The sequence below is a fragment of the Lagenorhynchus albirostris genome, chromosome 12 (genome assembly GCF_949774975.1).
Source record: "Lagenorhynchus albirostris chromosome 12, mLagAlb1.1, whole genome shotgun sequence".
Taxonomy (NCBI): domain Eukaryota; kingdom Metazoa; phylum Chordata; class Mammalia; order Artiodactyla; family Delphinidae; genus Lagenorhynchus; species Lagenorhynchus albirostris.
Window position 1 is genome coordinate 41,091,087 of NC_083106.1, and position 26,091 is coordinate 41,117,177.

General features: G+C 40.5%; 1 protein-coding gene and 1 pseudogene across 1 annotated transcript in view; one reads left to right on the forward strand and one right to left on the reverse strand.

Annotated features, from left to right (window-relative positions):
- Positions 1-26,091, forward strand: part of FAM184A (family with sequence similarity 184 member A) — a 120,269-nt gene that overhangs the window by 26,436 nt on the left and 67,742 nt on the right. The window lies entirely within an intron of this gene.
- On the reverse strand, positions 18,271-19,047 carry LOC132530583 (spindlin-1-like; annotated as a pseudogene).

Below are 26,091 nucleotides of genomic sequence, written 5' to 3' on the forward strand. Positions count from 1 at the left end.
TCTTTGTATTTAATTTTTGACAGTTTGATTAATATGTGTCTTGGTGTATTTCTCCTTGGATTTATCCTGTATGGGACTCTGTGCTTCCTGGACTTGATTAACTTTTTCCTTTCCCATATTAGGGAAGTTTTTAAGTATAATCTCTTCAAATATTTTCTCAGTCCCTTTTTCTCTTCTTTTTCTGGAACCTGTATAATTCGAATGTTGGTGTGTTTAATGTTGTCCCAGAGGTCTCTGAGACTGTCCTCAGTTCTTTTCATTCTTTTTTCTTTATTCTGCTCTGCAGTAGTTATTTCCACTATTTTCTCTTCCAGGTCACCTATCCGTTCTTCTGCCTCAGTTATTCTGCTATTGATCCCATCTAGAGTATTTTTAATTTCATTTATTGTGTTGTTCATCGTTGTTTGTTTCATCTTTAGTTCTTCTAGGTCCTTGTTAAATGTTTCTTGCATTTTCTCTATTCTATTTCCAAGATTTTGGATCATCTTTACTCTCATTACTCTGAATTCTTTTTCAGGTAGACTGCCTATTTCCTCTTCATTTGTTAGGTCTGGTGGGTTTTTATGTTGCTCCTTTATCTGCTGTGTGTTTTTCTGTCTTCTCATTTTGCTTATCTTACTGTGTTTGAGGTTTCCTTTTTGCAGGCTGCACGTTCGTAGTTCCCGTTGTTTTTGGTGTCTGTCCCCAGTGGCTAAGGTTGGTTCAGTGGGTTGTGTTGGTTTCCTGGTCGAGGGGACTAGTGCCTATGTTCTGGTGGATGAGGCTGGATCTTGTCTTTCTGATGGGCAGGTTCACGTCTGGTGGTGTGTTTTGGGGTGTTGTGGCCTTATTATGATTTTAGGCAGCCTCTCTGCTAATGGGTGGGGTTGTGTTCCTGTCTTGCTAGTTGTTTCTCATAGGGTATCCAGCACTGTAGCTTGCTGGTCGTTGAGTGAAGCTGGGTGCTGGTGTTGAGATGGAGATCTCTGGGAGATTTTCGCTGTTTGATATTATGTGGAGCTGGGAGGTCTCTTGTGGACCAGTGTGCTGAAGTTGGCTCTCCCACCTCAGAGCACAGCACTGACTCCTGGCTGCAGCAGCAAGAGCCTTTCATCCACACACCTTTTGAGAGGTCTGAGGTCTTCTGCCAGTGTTCAGTAGGTGTTTTGTAGGAGTTGTTCCACGTGTAGATGTATTTCTGGTTTATCTGTGGGGAGGAAGGTGATCTCCGCGTCTTACTCTTCCACCATCTTCCTCTTACTGCCATTTTTAAACACAAATATAGAATCTCCAGATTAGCAGAGACGCTTTCCCTCAACATTTAACGAAGGCATTATTAGATATGTGGTAATATATGGTAATAAGAAAACTTTCTATTGTAAGTGTGGGGGAAAGTTAGAAAATATACTGGTGTGCATTTTGGATATTGTCACTGCTTAGCCACTTGCCAGTCTCACTTACCTATTGGGACAGTAAGCAAGAAGACAATAATTTCAAGGCCTTTGGAGATTACTTCCAAGATTTCGGATCTTTTGTAATGGTGTATGTGTGTATTTGGGCAACAACCTTTATTGGCTTCAAGTTACAGTACATTAATATTTAACCATATTGTGAAAGAAAATTTTCAATCTGATTAAGCTTTTATTTCTGTCCTCTTTGAGAAGGGGGCAGATGGTAGTATTTACATAAGTAGTTGGTCAGGAAGGAAGAGAACCGAATCTTTAGCACACTGGTGAGTTCCCACCAAGCCAGGATTATCTAGGACATAGTTCCATCTAGGGGAATTTAAGGAGGTTAGTGATATTGTGGTTCGAATACTGAATATTTATGACAGCTCTTTCCTTTGTATTTGTCCTTGGCTTCATTTTATCACAGTGTAAATGCTCAGCATGTTTGAGTGCCCAAATTTACATCACTTTGGAAAGGGATAAAATACTTGGTATATTATATGAATAATTTTAGTTTGGGAGATATTTGAAGATTTTCGTGACAGAGCTGAAACTAACTGCATGCTGGAACTGTGATTCAGTAGCCAGTTACTTTGATGCCCAATGCCAAGTGATGCCCTTGAATAAGACAAGAGATATATTCTGGTGAGCATAAAATGTTGCTGTGGGGTGGTAGAACTCTAAATTAATTTTAGGAAGCTTCTGTCCATTTAATTTTTAAGACTGTCGCCTGTACCTGGATGTCTGCCATCACCTGAAATACCACATGTCCAAAATTGAATTAATCATCTTCTCCATCAGACATCTCCCACATGCCAAAGAATAAAAGAAATAGGCCAAAAAAAAATCTAGTTTCCTTTCTCAACTCTAGCATTTCTGTCTGACCCTACCTTCCTTTGAGAGTGGAATTTGGGGATTAAATTTTTCTTTTTAAGTATTTTTGGTTTTTTCTTTGGTATTTCTATTAGATTTTCCTTTTCATTTACATTCCCCCAGGTAGGAATCAGTGTAGACCTTGTTTTTGTAGTCTCCTGACTTTCGTGCTCTCCCTATTTCAATTTATCTTGCTTCTTAGTGCTGTGGTACGATTAATAAATGTAATCCCCTGCATGAGTATTGATTTTCTCTTCTTTGTTCACTAGACCAAATCTAAACTCCTCTGCATGGTTTTTGCTTATTTGCCTATCCGTGGGACAAGGGGCTTCCAGGGCTTAAGTATAAGTCAGATTTCTCCAGAGAAACAGAGCCAGTAGGATATATATAGTTAAGTTAATTAAACAAGGTGGCTCTTAGACTAAGGTGGCTCTAATGCCATGGTGGCCTAGGTAAGCCAACCAAAAATCTAAGCCTGTAAATGCCTCAAGATTATGAAATCTAAGCCTAAGGAGAACCCATCACAAAGAGCCAACTAGGCTTTAAGCTGTAGCCAATCAGATAACTTCCTTGCTTTGCTTCTACCTCTTCTCTGTTAAAGCCCGTCCCCGAGTTCCTGTTGGTGGAGTGCTCCCAATCACTTCCGGTTTGCTACTGCCCAACGCGACTCAGTTTTTTCTCAAACAAACTCTTAAAATTTTAAATATCCCTCCGTTTATCTTTTAGCAATATATAATAGGATATATAAATATGATTTATTATTAGGTATTGGCGCACATGATTATGGAGGCTGAAAAGTCCCAACATCTATAGTCGGCAAGCTGGAGACTCAGGTGAGCCCAGTCCAAGGGCAGGAGAGGACAGATGTGCCAACTCAAACGGCACAAAGAAGTTCCCTCTTACTCGGCCTTTTTTATTCTATTTAGGTCTTCACTTGGTTGGGTGAGGCCACCCACGTTAGGGAGGGCAACCTGCTTTACTCAGTCCACCAATTCAGATGTTAATCTCATGCAGACTAACCCTCACAGACACACTCAGAATAATGATTGACCAGATATCTGGGTACCCCATGGCCTAGTCAGGTTGACACAGAATTAACCATCACATCACTTCGATTGGAAAAGGTTTCCTTCCATTATTGCTTTTAGTCACTTACAACTCAAATGGCAGACAGACTCCAGGCTGTAGTGAGAAGTGGGGAGTAGAGAACAAGAGTGGGATAACATTTCATAGTGCGTAGAAGAGAGAGTCAGTGAAGGGCTAGGTGTAGCGCTTGTGGCCTGAGGCGTGTCAGGAGGGGAAGACATGGAGAGGACCAGAGGGGCACAGAGGAGGCTGGAGTCACAGGGAGAGGTGGTTTGGAATGTGGAGGAATTAGGAAGGACTTTGGAAATGTGGAATGTCAGACTGGGAAATGGAAGAGGGAGTTGAAAGAATGGGAAGGACTGAAGTCTGCAGAGTTAGGACTGACAGAGTCTACTGGTATGAGGGCAGGGCTCTCTGAGGTAAAGCGGAGTATGTGTCATTGGGTGGGAGCAGGAAAATGATAAAGACCAGCCTTCTCTGCAGAGAAGAAGTGGGTGCTGCAGGCCTTGTAGGAGGGAGAAGAGAGTAGTGTGTTAGACAAAGGGCATGGCTTTTGCGGAGGCAGTCAGGACAAGGGCTGAAAGGGTGGAAGAAGCCCGCAGTAAACCACATCCACCGCAGAGAGTAGTAGAGGGTAAAAGAGCTTGTTGTAATGCTGAAAGAAATGTAGAATATGAGATTGGACACCAGAGAGATGTATTATCTGTACCACGTGTACTTTCAAGGAGTTAGGTTGCCATCACTAGTCATTAGGGAACTGCAAGTCAAAACCACAGTTGAGGTACCACTTCACACCAAGTGGGGTGGCCATAATTTTAAAAGTGACCAATAAATTGTTGGCAAAGGTATGGAGAAATTGGAGCCTCATGCATTGCTGGTGGGATTGTAAAATGATGTTGTCACCTTGGAAAATAGCTTTTCAGTTTCTCAGGTTAACATACGTGAAGTTACCACGTGACCCCTCAATTCTAGTCTTAGGTATATACTCAAGAAAATTGAAAAGACATCCACACAAAAACTTGTACATGAATGTTCAGAGCAGCATTACTTATAATAGCTAAAAAGTGGAAACAACCCAAATGTCCGTCAACTGATGAATGGGTAACAAAATGTGGTATGTAGTAGAATTTTACTTGGCCGTAAAAAAAAAAAGGAATGAAGTACTGATACATGCTAAAACACAGATGAACCTTGAAAACATCAAAAGTGAAAGAAACCTGACACAAAAAGGCACATATTGTGTGACTCCACGCTCTGAAATGTTCAGAATAGGCCAGTCCATTGAGACAAAGGGTGGATAGCTGTCACCAGGGGCTGTGGGGAAGCGGGAAGTGGGAATAACTACTAATGGTCATGGGTTTCTTTTTAGGCGAGGATACTCTGGAATTAGGTAGCGGTAACGGTTATACAACCTTGTGAATATACTCAGAACTGAGTTGTACACTTTAAAAGGGTGAATCTTCTGGTATGTGAGTTATATCTCGTCGTTATCTTTTTAAAAGGGATTGTCACACTGTTCAGTTACTCAAGGCTCAGAGCAAGAGCATTCCTGAGTATAGGACCTATAAGACAGGGTGTCTGTGTGAATTTCTCTGCCTGCTTCAATCTTACCTTATGCAATAATATATGACTTCACAGATTTGATGTGCTACTACTGTGTTATTTCTAGGGACCATTAAAATAAATATATTGAATACTTAAAGTCATCTCCTGTGTCACACTTTGGAAAAATCTAGATTATTGTATCTAATTACTAAGCCAACCTGCTTTATTTTATTGTAATTCACTCATTTATCTTAGCTTTCCTTTCAGGGTTACATACAGTATTTTCTTTAAAATTTGCTGATAAAAAAAGCAGAGACAGGGGCTTCCCTGGTGGCGCAGTGGTTGAGAGTCCGCCTGCTGATGCAGGGGACACGGGTTCGTGCACCGGTCTGGGAGGATCCCACATGCCGCGGAGCGGCTGGGCCCGTGAGCCATGGCCGCTGAGCCTGCGCGTCCAGAGCCTGTGCTCCGCAACCGGAGATGCCACAACAGTGAGAGGCCCGCGTACCGAAAAAAAAAAAAAAAAAAAAAAAAATGCAGAGACAGGATGGTAAAAAGAGGAATATGTGGGTTTTTTTGTTTTGGTCATTAATATGAATTTTTTCTCTAAAGAATTTGAATATTGACAACTTTAAAGCTCTTTTCTAGGATTTCATTACCTTTCTTCAGATCCTTTCAGAATGGCACTGAGGTTTTCTCAGTAGGAAGAGCATCATAATATTCGTTTCATTAAACTATATGTAGTTCCTGCTGAGAAATAAATTGAGACCTGAAAATGCTTATCATTGTAAAAAACAACAGAAAAAAATATTTCAAAAACACAGAGTAACTTCTCTTGGAACTCAGTATAGGATACTATTGTTATGTTTCATAATTCTTATTCTTATAGAATAGGTTGGCATAGTGTTTCTTCTTTTTAATTACTGAATTAATTTTATAGGCCCTTATCTTTGCATTTAGTAAAGCAGCAGGTAGTTCTCAATCTTTCCAAGCAGGGACTTCCTTGGTGGTGTTGTGGTTAAGAATCCGCCTGCCAATGCAGGGGACACGGGTTCGAGCCCTGGTCCGGGAAGATCCCACATGCCGCGGAGCAGCTAAGCCCGTGCGCACAACCACTGAGCCTGCGCTCTAGAGCCCGCGAGCCACAACTACTGAAGCCCGTGCGCCTAGAGCCCGTGCTCCGCAACAAGGGAAGCCACCTCAATGAGAAGTCTGCCCACTGCAATGAGAAGTCTGCGCACCACAACGAAGAGTAGCCCCCACTCGCCGCAACTAGAGAAAAGCCCGTGCGCAGCAACAAAGACCCAACGCGGCCAAAACTAAATAAATAAATATTTTAAAAATTAAAATCTTTCCAATCAGTCAGTCCCCTTGGTAGGTGTGTGGATAGCCATCTGAAAGGGGAGGGGAGTGAGCGTGTAGTGTTTTAAAAGGGCACTTGCTGATTCTTATACCGTGTCCTACCCCTACATCAGGTTGAGAATGACCACCATAGTGATCACAAGTTATTAATGGGAGTGTAACAGCCCTCTGGTTGTTGAGTAGAAAATAGTTCAGCACAGCGAGCCGTAGCGAAGGCTAGAGAAATTTGGGTGGTGTGTTTTTAGAAGTGCCCGCTCTGCTGGGAAGATAGATGCTCAGAATGGAATGGTGGACCTGGAGTCAGAGGCTCCTGCGTTACATCCCATCCCAGCCCAGAGATCGCCAGTGGGGCGGGGAGCATGTGAGTAATCTCAGTGAGGGGTGCCATACAAGTCCCTGTAACTCGTCAGATATGAGCCCTGCTTGAAGCTAGAATAAAATCTGTAGAGGTCCATAACCTCCTTGACAGACTGAACAACTCGGAGAGGGTGTCTCTCCTCCCACCTTGAATCAACCACCAGATTCTCATGCTATGTCTGACCTCCTAAACAGCTCTTCAGTCAGGTCTCATCCCTCCCCATCAAGATTTGTGTAGGAACCTCAGGCTGTTTCCTGAGTTATTGTGATGCATTTTGACTGTTCTTTAGTCTCCTCCCATTGCATATATCCTCCACAAGGCAACCAGAATTTCAGTTTCTAAAATGCAAGTCAGATCTAGTTATTTCTCTGCTTAAAATCCTTCACTGGTTCTCCGTTACATACAAAGAAAGGCATGTTTATTGAATTCTGTGAAGTGTTGGTACCTTGACTTTTGATTGATTCATTATATTGGGGTACTTCCTTTAAGAAAACTCAGTACATAGAAATTCAGATGCCCCATGAGTTTTACACAAAACCTCTCTCAACACAGCTGCACAGTTGGTCTCTCTCAGCTACTGCTGCTTCCTGACCTGTCTCTGGTGGTATGTTTGTTGATTCCTTTGGTGAAAGTGGCTTTAGGCTTAGGTCAGGAGTGGGGACCAGATCAAGTACAACTTTGAAGGCCACAGAAAAGGATTTTGGCTTTTTTTTTCCCTGTATGTGTGTGATGGAAAACTATTAGAGGGTTGAAAGCAAGGGTTAGTTATGATTTATATTTTGAGAGGACCACTTTGGCTGTTGAGTGAGGAATGGATTGCAGCACAGCGTAAATGGGAGCCGGGAGGCATTGAAGAGACCACTGCAGTGGTCCTTGCTCTGGAGCCAGTGGTGATGGTGGCTTGCACTGGGGTGGTTGCAGTGGAGATGGAGAACTGCAGAGATTCATGATATATTTTGGAAGTATAACTGATAGGACTTAACAATGACTTCATGTGGGAGGTGAGGAAAAGAGAAGGAAGAACTCTTAGGTGACACATTTGTATATTTTCATTCTAAATAGCATATTTAGGTGTAAAACGAGGAAATGAGAAAAATGTAATATAGTTGTCTACATCCAAAACAGATAATTAATATTATTTTAAGTCCTTGAATTATGCTTGAGCAAGGGAATACGTGACTTAGAGTACATAAGGGTTAGTCAAGGGCTGACGTAGTGGAGGGCCCAGTCTGAGAGACTGATTGTACCTCAGGAGCTATGCAGGAGTCCACACCCCAGCTCAGGACCTGAGTCTTCAACACTGGTATCTGGGGACCTGGGCCTCTGTATAGGGCCACTGGCTCTGAAGGCTCTGATTTTTCAAGGAGGGTATCTCCCCAAATTCAACCAGGTTCTAAAGAGCTTAGTGTGTGTTGTATGGAATAATATTATTCCAGTCTTACATGACTCACCTTATTGAATTTTGCTGACATCCAAGCACTTATTCAAACGCCTACTTATTTGAGTCCTGTGACCAGACAAGATAACACACTATAGCCCTCCTGTTCTAACTCCACCTCTCCATCCAGTGGCAGAATATTCTTACCAATAAAGATTCTACAGTCTTGTAGATCCTGTGATATACCAGGTAATTGTTGTAGTGACATTCACTCTTCTTAATATCTTTTCTGCATTCCTGGCCATTCAGAGGCACATTATTGGAGTATGCAAGAGTAGGGCTGGGGCCAAAAAAAAAGGATTGGGGTCTGACGTGGCTTCTCCCAAATACTGGAGACATGCCAGTCATAATGGCTTCACTCTCTTGATATGTGGCACAGGGAATGCATGCTTTTGATGTACTGCTTCTTGAAGTAAGAAGCAGGAAAATTGTAGAAGAATCAGCTTCCTGCCTGGGCCTCCTGAAAAGAAGGTACTTGTCAGCTGCAGGAATGTTACATTGGCTTCATCTTCCTTCTTCCTGGCTGATGACACTTTACTCTTCATCCTGTTTCCACAGCACAGGATCTTTGGAATATTATTATTATCCTGTTCTGTATATCTGATACAGAACCTTCTAGGACTTGAGTTAAAATGTTGGTTAACAATTCACTAGTACTGCCCCATACACATTTACATATGATACCTTATATATCCAGTTATTGCAAAGGCTCTAAATATAGGATAAAAAATAGATTTTTATGGGGATGGGATATATTATATCACGTTAAATAAGTACCATAGTGGAGATATGTTCAAAATATTGTAGGAACCTACATATTGTAGGTCTCCCTAGGATTCATATGCTGGTTGGAATAGAGGTGATATTATGGTAGATTTAAAAATACTTTTACATAGCCTTACCACTTCAGTTTTGACAGTATTGATTAGTGTATTATATATTATGCATGTCTCTGACTGAAATTCCTTTGAGAAGAAAAGTAGAAATGGAGAAGAGCAATACTACAGGAAGTTGGATGGGTATCATAAAAACTATGGTGCATAGTTATGGTGTATTTGGGTAATTTTTTATCTGGTGGGCATAACAATTACTACAAAATTGTCTGTTCATCTGAGGATCAACTTGGTAGAATTAACTTTACAAAGTATACCTTTTCCATCATAGACACAACTGTTTTTCTGACTTCTTAGGTTACAAGTATTAGTGTGATTTTCATTCTTCTTTGTACTTTGTTCCCTGTATCCAATCTCTTATAAAATTCTGTTATAAGGAGAGAGGTGGAAAAAAAAAAAAGGTAACAATTGTAATAGGATAAAGGGTGACATATTTTTTCCTTTTTTTTTTTGTTTTTTTTGTTTTTATCTATTCTATTGGGTTGGCCTAAAAGTTCGTTTGGGTTCAGTCAGGTTTTTCCATAACATCTTATGGAAAAACCCAGACAAGCTTTTTGGCCAGCCCAATATTTTTCAAGTTTTCTACGAGGCACAAAGATTACTTTAGTAATCAGAAAATACATAGAACATACAACTTTTTAAAAAGATAGTTTTTGATAATTGGACATAACAAGAGGAAGACATTCCAGGGAGAACACGAGTATTGGCAAAGGTTCAGAGAAAAACATAATTAGTTACGAAATACTTATCTACTTCTCTAATCCAGATTTTTGCAGTATAAATGTTTTTTAAAAAACAATTGTTCATTGTATTTGAGAAGATAGTTTGAGTTGAACTTGAAAATATAGGAAATCTTTGTTGTTGCAGCTTTGTTATTTGCCATTCTCATTACTAAATTCATTGTGGTGCCTTATGCATCATCTGTGAATGAGGATGGCAGGCACTCTGGTCTCTTTGCCATTTTTGTAGCCTACTCCACATTCCGTCTCCACTACTATTCCGACTCCTCCAAGTCCAAGCTGCAGAATGCAGTGCGTGGGCTTCTCATTGTGATGGCTTCTCTTGTTGCGGAGCTTCTCTAGGCGCACGAGCTTCAGTAGCTGTGGTACGAGGGCTCAGTAGTTGTGGCTCACAGGCTTAGTTGCTCCGCGGCATGTGAGATCTTCCCGGACCAGGGCTCGAACCCATGTCCCCTGCATTGGCAGGCGGATTCTTAACCACTGCGCCACCAGGGAAATCCCTGTGGGTGATTTTTCTACTGGAGAAATAGGGTTTGGTAGGGCAGGGAGTGTTGCCAGAGTGGCTTTTTGAGGAGACCTGAGCAAGAGCCAGCCCTATGAGATGATCATGTAAGCTGCTCAGCAGCTAGGAGGAGGAGAAACAACTAGAAGCCAGTAAGTGGTTTAAAAAAAAAGGCTAGTTTCTATTAGGGTCTCTTTCCTTGATCTAATTAGAAGAATAAAACAAAAAAAGCAGAAGTTTTGAGAGACTCATGGACAGTAATAGCGTTTTGTGTTGGTGAGTGGAAGAGAGGAACAAGCCTTCCTTTACTCTTGATTTATTTTTATCAATATAGCAAGGGTTTCCTAGCTTCTCTGTAATTAGGAGCTAATTTTCTTTTCCATGGGTCTTTGAGATGGTTCTTTGACCACAGAGCCATGAAAGATGAGTAGATGAAGGAAGGAATGTCACTTATGGTTTCACTTGCCTTAAGCCCGCGCACCTCAACGAAAAGAGTAGCCCCCGCTTGCCGCCACTAGAGAAAGCCCAGGCACAGCAACGGAAGCCCCAACGCAGCCAAAAATAAATAAATACATAAATAAATTTATAAGAAACAAGCTGCAGTTTGCCAATCCATTTCAGCTGCGTCTCAGAAGTTTTGATATGTTTTGTTTTCATTTTCACCCTTGCCCAAAAGGTTTTACTCTTTTTCTCTTTCCCCAGACTCGGTTGGTTATCACCTGTGCCCTGGGGGTAGGGGGGAGGTAGGGCCAATGGGGAAACAAGGTTTGTTGCTCTTACCCGGGTAGCTTAGGCTCTTGTTCCTTAGATGATAAGGATCTGGGTGGGGTTTTGTGCTTTTTCAGCTGAGGCTGGCTGGCCTGTTGCATGGAGGAAGGCTTTCTCTTGTTTTCTGCCCTGTCCCCAGTCTTTCTTGTGGTCACCCACCGAGGTCATGGCTGAGAGCTTGTGAGTGTGCGCAGTCCCGTGTGCCTGTGGCATTCGTGGGTTCTGTGTTCTCACACTTGCCCATTGTAACTTTGTTAAATTAACATTTGTAACTTTGTTAAATTTGTTAATTTAACTTTGTTAAATTAACATTTGTTAACATTTTTGATGGATGGTTCAATAAAAGACCACAAGAGAATTGAAATCGAATTGATTACTTTACAGGTCCTGGAGGAGGTACACGGCACACCTTAAGGGGCCATGAGGGAAGTTAAGGCAGGGTGTAGGCAGCGATCGGGGTGGATCCAGGGGGAGTACTTTGGGGGGTCCCAGGCTAAGGCCAGATTGGTCAATTCAAACCAAAAAGGAGGGGGAGGTGGTTGGTAAGCTTCTCCTGGGCCTGTTTTTATCCAAGGGGCACAAGAGGAAGACCCTGGGAGGTGGGGGAGACTGACAATCACCAGGGCAGCTGGGGAAGTCCCATCAGGAACTTCCATTTACTTATGAGCCCGTGGGCTGTTTTCTAGGGCATACATGCTAGCTGGAGAGGATAGTATCAGTTCAAGGCCCTGCAGGCCGATTGGCCACACAAAATGCATGCTGAGGCAGCAATGTTGTGGAGTGGTTTAGCTAAACCCATGCTCTACTTTTAACAGCTTGTTATAAATTTTAGCTGAATTCTTCTTACTCACTTGTATGAGAGCCTCATCTTACGTCTGTGCTCTGCCGTAAATTTGTGTCCTGTGTGTCCTGGGAGGCTTGTCTTAGATTTAAAGCCAGGAGGAGTGTTGTGATTTCAGCTCTTTGATAGGTTCAAGAAAACTTATGATTTTGTAGGTTGTTTGGTATTTTTAGTTGTTACTGAGGAGCATTGCTCTTTCCATCTTTCTACATCCTGCATAGAAACTGGAAGCCCCTCAGATGATTTTTTTAATTGAGCACACACACCCAAATGTCGTTATGATTAGGTTTTTTGCTTTGAGTGGTTCACTTCCTCCAGAGGGTTCTTTAGTCTGCTGCCAGGGGCCTGTTAATAAGCCTGACTCCTGGCATTTGGCATCTAGGGAGGGAAGGGGAATGGGGACTCACTGTACAGGCTGCAGTTTTTATTAATAGGCTATATTTTAGAGCAATTTTAGAGTCACAGAAAAATTGAGCAGAAAGTACAGAATTCCCACATACCCTTCTCCCCTAATGGACACAGCCTTCCCCACTATCAACATCCTGCGCTAGATGGATACATTTGCTAACTGATGAGCCTACATTGACACATAAACACCCCAAATACATAGTTTACATTAAGGTTCACTCTTAGTGCTGTATATTCTATAGATTTTGACAACTGTGTAGTGACATGTGTCTACTCTTATAGTATCATACAGAACACTTTCACCGACTTAAAGATCCTCTGTGCCCTGCCTTTTCATCCCTCCCTCCTTTTTGGCAACCACTGATCTTTTTACTGTCTCCATAGCTTTGTCTTTTCCAGAATGTCATATACATACAGTATGTATCCTTTTCAATTGGCTTCTTTTACTTAATAATATGCATTTAAATTTCTTCCACGTCTTTTCATCGTTTGATAGCTCATTTCCTTTTAGTGCTGAATAATATCCCATTGTCTGGAGATACCACAGTTTACTTATGCATTCATCTACTGAAGGATAACTTGGTTGCTTCCAAGTTTGGGCAATTATGAATAAAGCTCCTATAAAACATACATGTGCTAGTTTTTATGTGGACATAAGTTTTCAACTTATTTGGGTAAACACCAAATAGCAAGGTTGCCAGATCATATGGTAAGAGAGCATTTAGTTTTGTCAGAAACTGCTCAACTGCAAAATGGTGCAGCCACTTTGAAAGGCATTCCTGCCAGCAGTGAATGAGCGTTCCTGTTGCTCCACTTCTTCATCAGGATCTGATGTTGCCCGTGTTCTGGAGTGTGGACATTCTAACCGGTGTATAGTGGTAACTCACTGTTTAATTTTCAATTCCCTAATGACATGTGATGTTGAGCATCTTTTTATATGCTTATTTACTACTGCATATCTTCTTTGGTGAGGTGTCCAGATCTTTTGCCCATTTTTTAATCAGGTTATTCATTTTCTTATTGTTGAGTTTTAAGAGTTCTTTGTATATTTTGGATAGCAATTCTTTATCAGATGTCTTTTGCAAATATCGTCTCCCAGTCCGTGGCTCTCACTGAATTCTCTGCTCTTAGTTTCATGCCTTATCACCTGCCCTCCTCTGGTTCCCCAGGCTGGAACTGCTCCAGCTCATTTTCCCCATTCACTTCTCTTCTGTTTTTTTACCAGCATAGAGGAGGGTTAACTGTCTGCTTGGTACAAGTGATGACCTGAGGGCTCAACTGCTCTTGACAAACTTGGAAACAACCTCTTTATCATCAGCCCCTGGTTTTACCCGTGTTTTCTAGGACTCTGCTGGACAATTCAACTTGCTTTTCAATGGCATTTCTCTCTCTCAGCGTTTAGGTTTTATAGCTTGGACTCTGACGAATAATTTACTATTTCTGCATTTGCCTTATATCCTCTGGTCTCTCTGGCTTGGACTCATCTTCACTTTCTGTGTTAAGAAAGTCAATTTAGACTTGTTCCTGCGCCTTCCTACTGTAGACCCTCAGGTTTCTTCTGTTCCTTGTGAGCAAGAGGTTCAGACAATTTTTTGTGGAATTGAGAATTGATTATGTTCTACTTTAAACATAAAAGCCTTTACTCATTCGTTTGGTTCTAATGACTTCATAACACTCTTGATTCGTGGTGGTGGTTGATTTTTAAGATGCATCATTGTTTTATGTACCACTTAGAGGGAAAAAATGCTGTCCATCTGTGATACACAATTGATTATAAGATTCTTCTCAACTTACGAGATGTTTAAATGTGGGGGAAAAGAAATGTATGTCTTAGAATCATTGTCCAGCACCACTGTGAGCATACAGACCGAAAAATATGTGTAGATTCTAAATCTCTAAAATTCTTAGAGAGACTCATTTCCCAGGTAAATTGCAGGGACAAAACACATCACCAGGAACTTTTTGACTCTATCTGGCTTTCCCTGGCACTCACGCGTCTCTCTGTTCAGGATTATCTGACCATACCAGCCACCCGCCAAAACCATTCCTGTCTTGTGCCTTAACTCAGGTTGCTTTCTTCACAGTTCTCTCCACCGGCCTTTGTCCTTTCAAGCCTTTCTGTTTACTGCAGTCTTCATCCAGTTCCTCTACTGAAAACCTCTCATGCTATATATACAGTATTCTGTACTCAACAGCTTGACACTTTACGTGTATTATCTAAAATTGTCTGCCGTTAAGTATGTGTGTGTGTTAAGCAGTTCTATTTAAGTAAGATTAAGTACGAACATGTATACTTTTCGTTATCATAATGCATATTAAAAAAGTGCTGAGAACATAGTAAGGCATTCACTCAAAATTTGTTGATTGATTTTTTTGTTGTTTTTTTTTGGTTAAGGTTTGGTAGCACAGATCCCATTGCATGGACCTTAAATAATAAGCCTTATAATAAGACTTCTGTTTGCTATTTCAAAAGTCAAGTTAAATTTTTCTTGGAGAAACAGATGTATTCTCTATTACCATCAAGGAAAATACCTCCAATGTTATTAGACTTTATATTTTTAAAAAGATTCTTCTAACAATCATTATAGAAATGCATAGAACAAACATATCTTTAAAGGTAATTCTTTCCCAAAGCAATTGGATTTCAAAGGTCTTTTTATTTATTTTTTTAAATTTTTATTTATTTATTTTTGCACATAAAGGGTTTGTTTTAAATGTTTTAAGGATAGGATAGAGTTACATCATAATTATAAAAATTACTTACAGCATTAACAGATTTATATTGTTTATACTTCTAAATGCAGAGAACAGGGAACTGTCTACACATTGTATAAAATAAAATTAAAAATGAATTCAAGCTTGAAAGATGAGGTCATTTACCTAATTTTAAAATGCGAACACGAAGACCTCTGAACTATACACATTCGTTCAAACTGCACTAATGATGGAAAATACAAAAAGCGCAGCATTTCCAAGGAACCACAGACATTTCGACCGTAATTATTTTCTGTTACAATAATTCCTGTCTTGTCTTTGGAGAACTTTCTTTCTTTTTTTTTTTTTAAGACAGTCAGCTTGAAGAATGTTTTCAGGCACTACAATTTGTGACAATCAAAACAGTCTTCTAATGGGTCCACAGCGTTCAGAGATTCAAGACCAATGCCTTTCGGGGTTTGGCACATAAAACAATAATAGAAATGAAATCTGTTTTAGAAGCAACTGTGATTGTTTTAAGAATGCACAGTCCCTTCAAATGCTGCAGGACATACACAACTGGAAAATCACCTTCTGTTGGTGCTACATATGCTTCACCAGTGCATCTTTATCCTACAACCACTAAAACAGCACAATTAAGCAAATATACAGAAACTGAAAACAAAAACAAAGATAGAAAAGAAAAAACTGAAATATATTTAACATGCAATTTTAGTTAGTTACATTGAACATTCTACTTAGAATAGAGCATGCAAAAAAGGATGGTCTGCTTTTAAGGTTTTCCTTTGAAGCTTTACATGGCAGCCAGACATCACACACGCATACACACACGACACAGTAATACTATAGCAGGTCAATGAGAAAGGCCAATACATTTTATACAGAGTTTCACGTCTTGTGTTGTCACAAGTCCCATGATAATTTTAGAAATTAATGTTGTATTCCTAGAACAAGGAACCAACATTCCGATACCAGGAAAATGCAAGCAATGCATGCAGATCTGAAACATGAGCCTAGACGAAGGCTGAAATCCTCGGCCGGGGAGCAGAGTTAGTCACGGCATCAGGAAGTGTGGTTTAAGCCACCAAAAGAGAAAAGAATGGGAAAAAAAAAGGAAAAACAACAACAAAAAACCCTTCCCCCTCCTTCAACCCTAAAGGCAATAAATGGAACAGTGATTAAAATAATGATGATAGTAAATCACACGTCACATTCATTTAGAGAGATCACGCGGTATTAAAAGTTGCTAAAGGTACTTGCAGCAAAACCACAATGCAAGTCATTAAGTAATGCCAGAAATGTTTCAACTGACCCAACCCTCAGGATACCTCCAAAGGACTTTGTTTTTCAGTCTGAAGTCACTGTGTCCTGTTCATGCAGTGCCCACTGGACAACTCCCTCTCTGGGCCACACATGTCCACTTGGGCACGGGGAGCTCGGCTCAGCCTTGAGATTCACATGCAGGAACCCTTACAAGAGCCACCGGGAGAACGGATGACAGATCTGTAGCATGACACTTGTTTCAAGCACAGGAGGAACATCTAAGACCTGGGTACCCACTGCATGGAGGAGCTCACCCCTGGCTGCCCTCGGTGAGGCACTGGGCATGCTGGAGAGAAGTGGGGTGCTGTATTTACATGATGCGCGAGGTTACCACCCACCAGCACAACAAGGCACAGCCTTCCTGAAGGCGAAAATGGGCATCACACAAACCTCGCATAGCGCGGCCTTGAAACTACAGAATCTCTTAACATCAAGAACAGCCATGACGGACGTCACACAGACCTGGTGTTTGGCTGAGAGTCATATGCATTTAAGCTTTCTGCCCAAATCTTAGGTAAGATTTTCAATCTCCACAAGACTGGTTTCACAAACCATCTTTCTCCTAGCTTTCAAACTGCCAGGGACCATCCAAAACAAAGTGATAGACTGACGTTTTGCTTCTAAACGAACCACTTTTGCCATTCTATTTTAGTTAAGGACAACTTGCAGGAAAGGATTCAATGGCTAAGGGCTGCTGTCAGTCACACCCACAAGCCAGTGCAGGTGACTGACCCTGATGTGGTAGGACCCACCAAATGGAATGAATCCACATCGGCAGCACGCCATGAGCAAGAACATACAGCACCACAAGGGGTGTCAGGAATTCAAGCTGTTACTTGTCTAGTCATTCTTTGAGGGGAAAAGCCTTATGACCATAATCATATATCAGTAATAATAGTAATAAAAATAAAGGTATCCCAGAGAACTTGTTAAAAGGCAACACCGCCATTCTTAAACTTACATTTCTAATATAAAAGCACTGTGTTCTTCCAGGAACTTACCAAATACACAGAAACCACTGATACACTGTTGCCTTTTAAATCCATGTGCTAAAATCCAGATTACTAGTTTGTACAAATCATGGACCAAATGTGCCATCCAAAATACACCTGCATTACACTGTGTGGACCAAGTACCTGGGCTTTGCTTAAAAAGAAGTATTTATGATAAAAAAATGTAAACAAATAATGTACAAAACTTAGAATTAAAGGCAGCCTTTTACCCAGATTTCTAACTGTTTTGTAAAATTCTAATGTGGGTAATTAAATGTTCCCAGGTGATTTATATTTGAATTTACACTTTAAAGCCTCCAGACTGAAATGGTGCTCTGAACTTGACTTTCAAACAAGCTGAATGTCCCGATACGCTTCCTGTGCCCAAATTTAATTTTGAATAAACAGCAGCAATACACTAAATACACTGAATACAAATGGCTTGGGTCAGCACTCCTGTTAAACTGGAGAAAATTATGTAAGCCCCACTCCAACCCACAAAGAAAGGACTGCCTATGCAGTGCGTGTGTGTGTACACACAGATCTGTTTGTATGTACATATACATTATGTATGTATACACACAGATATAGATAGGTAGGTAGATATAGATACATATATATCTCAAAAAAAGCAATAACAAAAATACCAAACTATGCTTGCCTTGTGGCAGCAGAATGAGAGTGTTAAGCATGAAGGGGAAAGTGGATGAGATCTACTGCAGTTTTAAATGACTGTGATACTAGCTTAACTTTTACCGGACTTGCCTGTAAGTCCCTTCCAAACGGATAGGCTTCTTTTAAGAGGAAGGAGTTCCTTACGCAAAATGCTTTGTGTTCACCTAAATCTGTACTATTCAGAACAAAACCAGTTCTGCTGGCAGAGATTGTGGGTTCACAGGGACATTTAAGCTTTCATTAAACTGGAATGCAATCAAGTCTTTATGTCTACAAATTATACATTTAATAGTTCCACAAATTTGGCAAAGTTCACGATGACATCTAGGATGTTTTCACCAAGTCGTAGACATAAATATGGAAATCATCATCAAACTTGATGAAATAGATGGTTTGGCTTCTACTTGATGAATGACCACGCCAGTCCTTTTAGCGTCATCTTCTTTGGCATATTCCACTTGTTTGCCTACCAGGCTGTCCACAACTTCTCCTGGTTCCCTTTCTGCTGGAGGTGAATCATTAGAATCGGGCATAATGCGAAGGTCACCTTCTTTATAATCATCGAAGAGCTGGTACATGTAGAAGACAGGATCCTTTTCATAGGTGATGTAAAACCATGTGTTCATTAGCTCGTGCTAAGACCATTCCCCTCCACTCGTCTTTAGAGCCATCCTCCATCTCAAACATGTGCTCCACTGCTTTGCCAATCATCGTGTCGGCTAGGTGTGCATCACTGATTCGAGATGTTGCAACTCTATTAGGGAGGACTTCAAGCGCAGAAACTCTTTCATCTTTATTAAGTTCTAGTCCATAAATACAGTCAAATCCATCCTATTTTATAAGATACAGAGGATTTACAGGCACCTGGTCCAGAACGGTTCCTTTCCACTGGGTGATGGGGCCATTCCCCTCTTTCCACCCATGCTGAATCCTGCAGCCTACGATGTTCCTCCGGGGCTGGGAAACAGGTTTACTCGGCCGCACACTGGTCCGGTGTTTTTTGTGGGATGTTTGTTTCTTCATCATGCTTGCAGATACACCAGCATGGCCTGCAACAGCTCTGGACCGCTGGCCAGGTGTCTTCCCGAATGGGGTCTTCATTCATCTGTATTTAAGTGAGCAGCAGAGCTGCTGGACTAGGATGAAAATTCAGTATGCTCCAATTTGAAACTTTTCACAGAATTTCAATGTTCTTGTTAATCCATCATCCCAAGCGTCTTTGTGTGTGTGTGTGTGTGTGTGTGTGTGTGTGTAAGTTCAGCAAAAATACGTGAAATCCTAAGTACTCGGCCGGCCACCTAGGCCACCGTCGGCAGCCCGCTGGCCGTGCGGTCCCGCACCGAGCTCCGGCCCCTGCCCGACCAGCCAGACGGCGCTGCCCCGACCCCGGCCGCACAGCGCATGCGCCCTGCGCCCTCCGATGGCCGGGCGGCCGGGCCGTACTACCCAAAGGTCTTTTTAGAGTTTTATAGTGCCTTTGACTTAAATAAATCCAGATGAGCTTTTTATTTTGTTAACTGGTTCGTAAATGTTTTATTTGGACATAAGTCTGTTGTTGGAATTAATTTGATTACATAATGAATGAAGAACAGACTTTGTTTAAAAAACTTTTTTTTCTAACTTATAACAAAAGAAACTGGACCAAGAGAAGAAAAACGTGGAAGTAATTCATTGCTAGGAGTAAACTACTGTATATGGGTAGCATCTGTTCCCCTTCCACTCACCTTGAACTACACATATTCTGTGAATCTTCCTGGTAGATCCAGTTCCATAGTTAATAATGGCAAATGAATATGTGGCTTAATATTTTGTGAGAATATGGGTTAAAAGGTTTACATCTCATATCATATTCCAAAAGACTGTTAAAATTCTCTCTAAATACCTAGGCTGCCAGTTGCCTTGTTTCTTCACGGTTCTCTCAGCCTCTTTAAAAAATCCCCTCAGAGTTACGAGCAGTTCATGCTTGGCCTTTGGACAGGTAGCCCACAGGGGGAGCTCTTACTATTCAGGCAGCCCCTTTGGAGGGCTTGTCACATATAGGTAGGATGGGTTTTCATAGGGACTAAACCTTTTAAAACAAAATTAAATTCGTTTTGTCATTTTTTTCTCGTTTCTTTAAACTGAGTAGGAAGGACATCATGAAAAAGGAACAGTGGGTTGGAAGAAGGTTGGGAAAGAGTAATAGTTGAAAAGAAGACTGATAAATGTGCCCTCATAATGTGGTATTAAGTACTCTAATCACCAATAGGTGGATTGAGAAAGCACAACATAAAATTTCCACAAAGAGGAACTTGACATAATTCTATGAGTCTGTATCATATGTATTCTACAAGACAGCCAGCCTGGTCTCTTCAAAAATGTCAATGTTCAGATTAAAGGAGACTGAAGACTCAGTACAGTGTGGGATCCTTGATTGGATCTGCACTGATAGAGAAAAGCTGCTATAAATTTTATTATTGGAATAATTTGGTAAACCTGAATATAGGCTGTATATTAGTTAATATTCCATTAGGCTGAACTTCTTGGGTATAATAGTGCTATTGTCTTTGATCTTAGGAAATATATACTAAAGTATTTACTAAATACTAAAGTATTTAGTAAATATATACTAAAGTACCTGGAACTTATCTTCAGATGGTTCAGAAAAAAGTGTGTGTGTGTGTGTGCATGCGTGCGCGCGTGCACGCATGCACATGCTTAGTGCTGTATGAGTTTGGGATTTTTTTCTTTCAGACACTTATTTTACACTAAATGATGTTCTGTGGGTTTTGCTTCTTGTTTTTTTTTCTTCAGGATGAATGGTCATTTGTGACCCCATTTTATTTTTTTCCTTTTTTCCACCTCATTTTGCTAGCATGGAGCTGCTTGAGGCTAGTTCTTGAATTCAGTTCTGTAAACTTTTCTTACATTGCAATGATTAATCCTATAACCTAGGTAGCATAAATATATGCTATTATTGATCATCAGTAGAATAGTAAAATACGGATGGATTTGTGCAATTTCATCACCTCTAAAACGCATTTTAAATGCATTTGATTAACATGCCCTTAAGGATGCTAATAATAATCAGGTTCCAAAAAGTGAACCATTTTATAGAAACATTAGATTCTCTAAGTTAGCTACTTAGAGCTCATCAGTTACATTTAATAATTTGTGAAACATTTACTTGTAAAGCTGGTCTGGGAGTGCCGTTGAATGGAAATTGAGGTGCCGAGTTCTCTGGTCTGTGTTATTGCTCTAGAACAGATAGAACATACCCTATATGGCAGAGGTCAATAACCCACTGTTTTTGAGAAGTTTGAGAGACTCTTTTCAATATTCTTTAACTTTGGTGGCTTAAGGACCAAGTAACCTTTTGCTAATTGTATTTGAGTGCTTAATAATAAAAACAGAATTATAGAAACATATTCTTCCTGTGTTTAGGGCTGTTTTTTTTTAATATTTATTTATTTGGTCACGCCAGGTCTTAGTTGCAGCTCATGGTCTCCTTAGTTGTGGCTCATGGTCTCCTTAGTTGTGGCATGCGAACTGTTAGTTGTGGCATGTGTGATCTAGTTCCCTGATCAGGGAATGAATCCCGGGCCCCTTACATTGGGAGCGCAGAGTCTTAACCACTGCGCCACCAGGGAAGTTCTTCCTTTGTTTAAAATGTATGAGATCTGTTTTTTTAATCGAAGTATAACTGACCTACAACACTGCATTAGTTCCAGGTGCACAATATAGTGATTCGGTATTTCTATGTTACAAAATGATGTCTGTTACCATCTGACATAATACAAAGTTATTACAATATTTTCTATATTCCCCATGATGTACATTTCATGCCCACGACTTGTTTATTTTGTAACTGGGAGTTTGTACCTCTTAACCTCCCTTACCTATTTCACTCACCCCACCCCCACCCCCGGCCCTGCCCCACCCTGCAACCACTTGCTTGTTCTCTGTATCTGTGAGTCTGTTTCTGTTTTGTTATTTGTTCTTTGTTTTGTTTTTTTAGATTCTACATGTGTGAAATGATATGGTATTTGTCTTTGTCTGGTTTATTTCATTTAGTATGATACTCTTTAGGTCCATCCATGTTGTCTCAAATGGCAAGATTTCATTTTGTAAATAAGTTTCAAATGAACTTATTTACAAAACAGAAGCACAGACTTAGAGAACGAACTTACGGTTACCAGGGGGAAAATGCGGGAGGGGAGGGATGGATTGGGAGTTTGGGATTGACATGTACACAGTATTATATTTAAAATAGATAACCAACAAGGCGCTACTGTATAGCACAAGGAACTTGGCTCAATATTCTGTAATAACATAAATGGGAAAAGAATTTGAAAAGGAATGGATACTTGTATGGGTATAACTGAATCACTTTGCTGTACACCTGTAACTAACACATCATTGTTAACTATACTCCAATATAAAATAAAATTGTTTTTAATTTCATTTTTTAGGGCTGAGTAACATTCCATTGTGTGTGTGGGGGTGGGTATGTGGGTGTACCACATCTTCTTTATCCAGTCACATATTGATGGGTGCTTAGGTGGCATCTTGGCTGTTGTAAACAATGCTGCAGTGAACATAGGGGTGCATATATCTTTTTGAATTAGTGTTTTTGTCTTCTTTGGAAAAATACCCAGAAATAGAATCGCTGCATTGCATGGTAGTTCAATTTTTAATTCTTTGAGGAACCTTCTTACTGCTTTCACTATGCATCGGTACATAGTGACTGCACCAATCTGCATTTCCACCAACAGTGCGCAAGGGTTCCTTTTTCTTCACATTCTCATCAGCACTTGTTATTTGTTGTCTTTTTGATAATAGCCATTCTGACAGGTGTTAGGTAATATCTCACTGCGGTTTTGATTTGCCTTTTCCTGATGATTAGTGATGTTGAGTATCTTCTCTATGTCTCTTGGCCATCTGTATGTCTTCTTTGGAAAAATGTCCATTCAAGTCTTCTTTCCATTTTTTAATCGGGTTGTTTGTTTGATATTGAGTTGTATGAGTTATTTGTACATTTTGAATATTAACCCCTTATCAGATAGATCGTTTGCAAATATCTTCTCCTGTTCAGTAGTCTGCCTTTTTGTTTGGTTGAGTTTCCTTCACTGTGCAAAAAGCTTTTAAGTTTGATGTAGTCCCATTTGTTTGTTTTCATTTTTATTTCCTTTGGCTGAGGAGACATATCCAAAAAGAATATTGTTAAAACTGATCTCAAAAAGCATACTAACTTGGGGCTTCCCTGGTGGTGCAGTGGCTGAGAGTCCGCCTGCTGGTGCAGGAGACACAGGTTCGTGCCCCGGTCCGGGAAGATCCCACATGCCGTGGAGTGGCTGGGCCCGTGAGCCATGGCCGCTGAGCCTGTGCGTCTGGAGCCTGTGCTCCGCAACGGGAGAGGCCACAACAGTGAGAGGCCCGTGTACCGCAAAAAGAAAAAAAAAAAAAAAAAAGCACACTAACTACATTTTATTCTAGGAGTTTTGTGATTGGTTTCACATCTTACATTTAAGTCTTACATCCACTTGGAGTTTATTTTTGTATATGGTGTGATAAAGTAGTCCAGTTTGATTATTTATTTTTGCATGTAGCTGTCCAGTTTTCCCAACACCATTTATTGAAGAGGCTATTTTCCATTATATATTGTTTATCATAGATTAATTGTACCAGAACTTTAAAAAAAATTGTCGAATCTGAGATTGCTCCTTTTTGCTTTGTTAAGTAGTCTTGTGCCTCATGTAGTACTTATATACTCTGAGGGTGAGTTTTTCTCTCTCTCTCTTCTGTTGGTCTGTCTGACTGTCTCTGGCATTGATCAGAAAAGGAAAGTGAACAAATATCCAGAATTTTCGAATAAGCAAGAGATAGAGGAAAACATCACCCTGAGGAGCAGTGATGACAGGGTCTGCTCATGGTTGCTGAGTGGTTGAGTCTGTCGTGAGACAGACGTACTGGGAAGACTGACTGAAGCTGGCCTCACCAAGGTGAAGAGCATCATCCGTGGCCAGTGGAGAGAAGCTGCTGATGGCTTCTGCGCTCTAAGAGTGTGATCTCATCTCCCTGTTACGGAGGAGCATGCAGCAGTCAGACGGGAGCTGCCCTTCTTCCCTCTCCACCTCTTTAACCTTGCTCTCTCGGGAGGAGTTTTTCCCTACTGTCAGTCAGTGTCAGTCTCTCTGCCTGTGTCAGGCAATCCTAGCCTCAGACTTTCTCCATGACTTTGGTGCAACAATTAGCCCTTCCCTAGGATACATTTTCAATTCCTCTTTAAAAAAAAAAAAAACAACTCTCCCTGGAATGTACGCTGCTACCCCCTAAGCCGTCATCCTAGTTGTCCCTATGTATTTCCTTCCTTTGACCGACTATTTCTTGGAGTTTTTTTTTCTGCTAGCTGAGCGCCTCCATTTACTCAGTATCCACTTGTCCACTCGCTCTGCCCTCACCACTCTACTGAATGTGCTCCCTCAAAGATTATTTCTGAGATTGTGAATGCAGGGGCTTCAAGTGTTCCTTTTTCTTGACTTTTGTGCAGCTTTTGACAAGACGCCCTGCCCGTCCCTCACACCGTGGACTGTGATTCCCTGCTTCCACTCTTGCTCATCTCTCTCAGCACGTGGCTTCTGTCTGTGGGTCCTCATCCTCCTCCCGCCGCGGAAACCCGCCCAAGGCCTGGTCCTCGGTCTTCTTCATTCTTCCTCAGTAGCTTCTCCCTCTTGATCTTGTCCAGCTCAGCAGCTATGAGTATCTCTGCAGTGTGGACCATGTCCACTTTTCTAGCTCCAGAGCCCATCTTTCCTTTCACAGAGTCCTGTGCTCACCCATCGATGTGTCTTTCACTCATACCGTTCCTTCAGCCTGTAATTCCATCTCTATAGCTTTCCCCTTAACGTTTTGACTAAAAGAGATTCTGGTTAAAATATCCTGTGATAAAACCATAATGGAAAAGAATATGAAAAAGAATATATGTATAAGTGAATCACTTTGCTATACAGCAGAAATTAACACAACATTGTAAATCAACTATACATCGGTAAAACTTTTTTAGAAAAGAGATTCTGGTTAAGATAGAGAATCATTTTACTCAGAATAAGGGAAAACTCATACATTACCATCCTCACTCCCACCCCAGCAGAGACTCATTTTGTATTTCTCCTCCTTTGTAAGACTTATCAATATTTCACTTTGACAAATTGAGTAAATATTTCTTTAAGGCTAGTCTCCACTAAGCTGCAAGAGAATAGACACCACACATATGCATCCAGTTCACCGTTGTGCCGATTATAGGTCTTGGCACGTAGCAGGTGTGCAGTAAATTTTTGTTGAAGGGAAGAATGAATGAAGTAGGAATTGACCATTAAAGATTTGCTAGTAAGCTATCAAACTTTATCTAGGTAATTAGATTTTTTTTACATTTCCAAAATACATGTTCTTTTTTATAAGTGTAATGATTAATGTTCAGTATTCTTGAAAAAGTTTAAGGATGATTTTTCTAAATCAGTTTTATTTCAGTCAGTGATTTTTAAGGAAATTTGAAGGGTATCTGTTGGAATTAATGTTCCTTTAACTTTCTGTTTTCATTTTCTTTGTCATGTTTTTCTACAGCTAAGGCATTTCGAGTATTGATTCATTCTTTTAGCACTGTTAATGTTAATCTTTGAAAATGGCTTATTGTTTTCTGATTATAGTAGTAACATGCATTCATTACAGAAGGCTTAGAAATACTGAATATCCTCAGTTAAAATTTGGTTAATTTCTTAATACACCTTTAAATATGCATCTGCACACACATGCACATTCATTGTTTTCTCTGTATGCGATTGGATCTTATTGTATATAGTAGCATGTGTATTTGCCTTATACTACAAGCTTTTTCTTTGAAATATCCTCCTAAATGAGATGTGCTTTTTAATGGTTTCATGGTTTTACATTGTGGGAATGTACTATCATTTATTCAACGATTCCCTTACCTTAGCAGGGTTAAACCTGTTGGTATAATATGCAACAATTGAGGTCCACTTAAAATATTTTAAGCTAATATAACATACTTATCAATGAACATGCTTTATTACTAATGAGTTAGCTTTTAGTGGGAACATTTATATTGCCAATGTATTTGCTCTGTCGACCATAGCAGAATACTGTAGAACT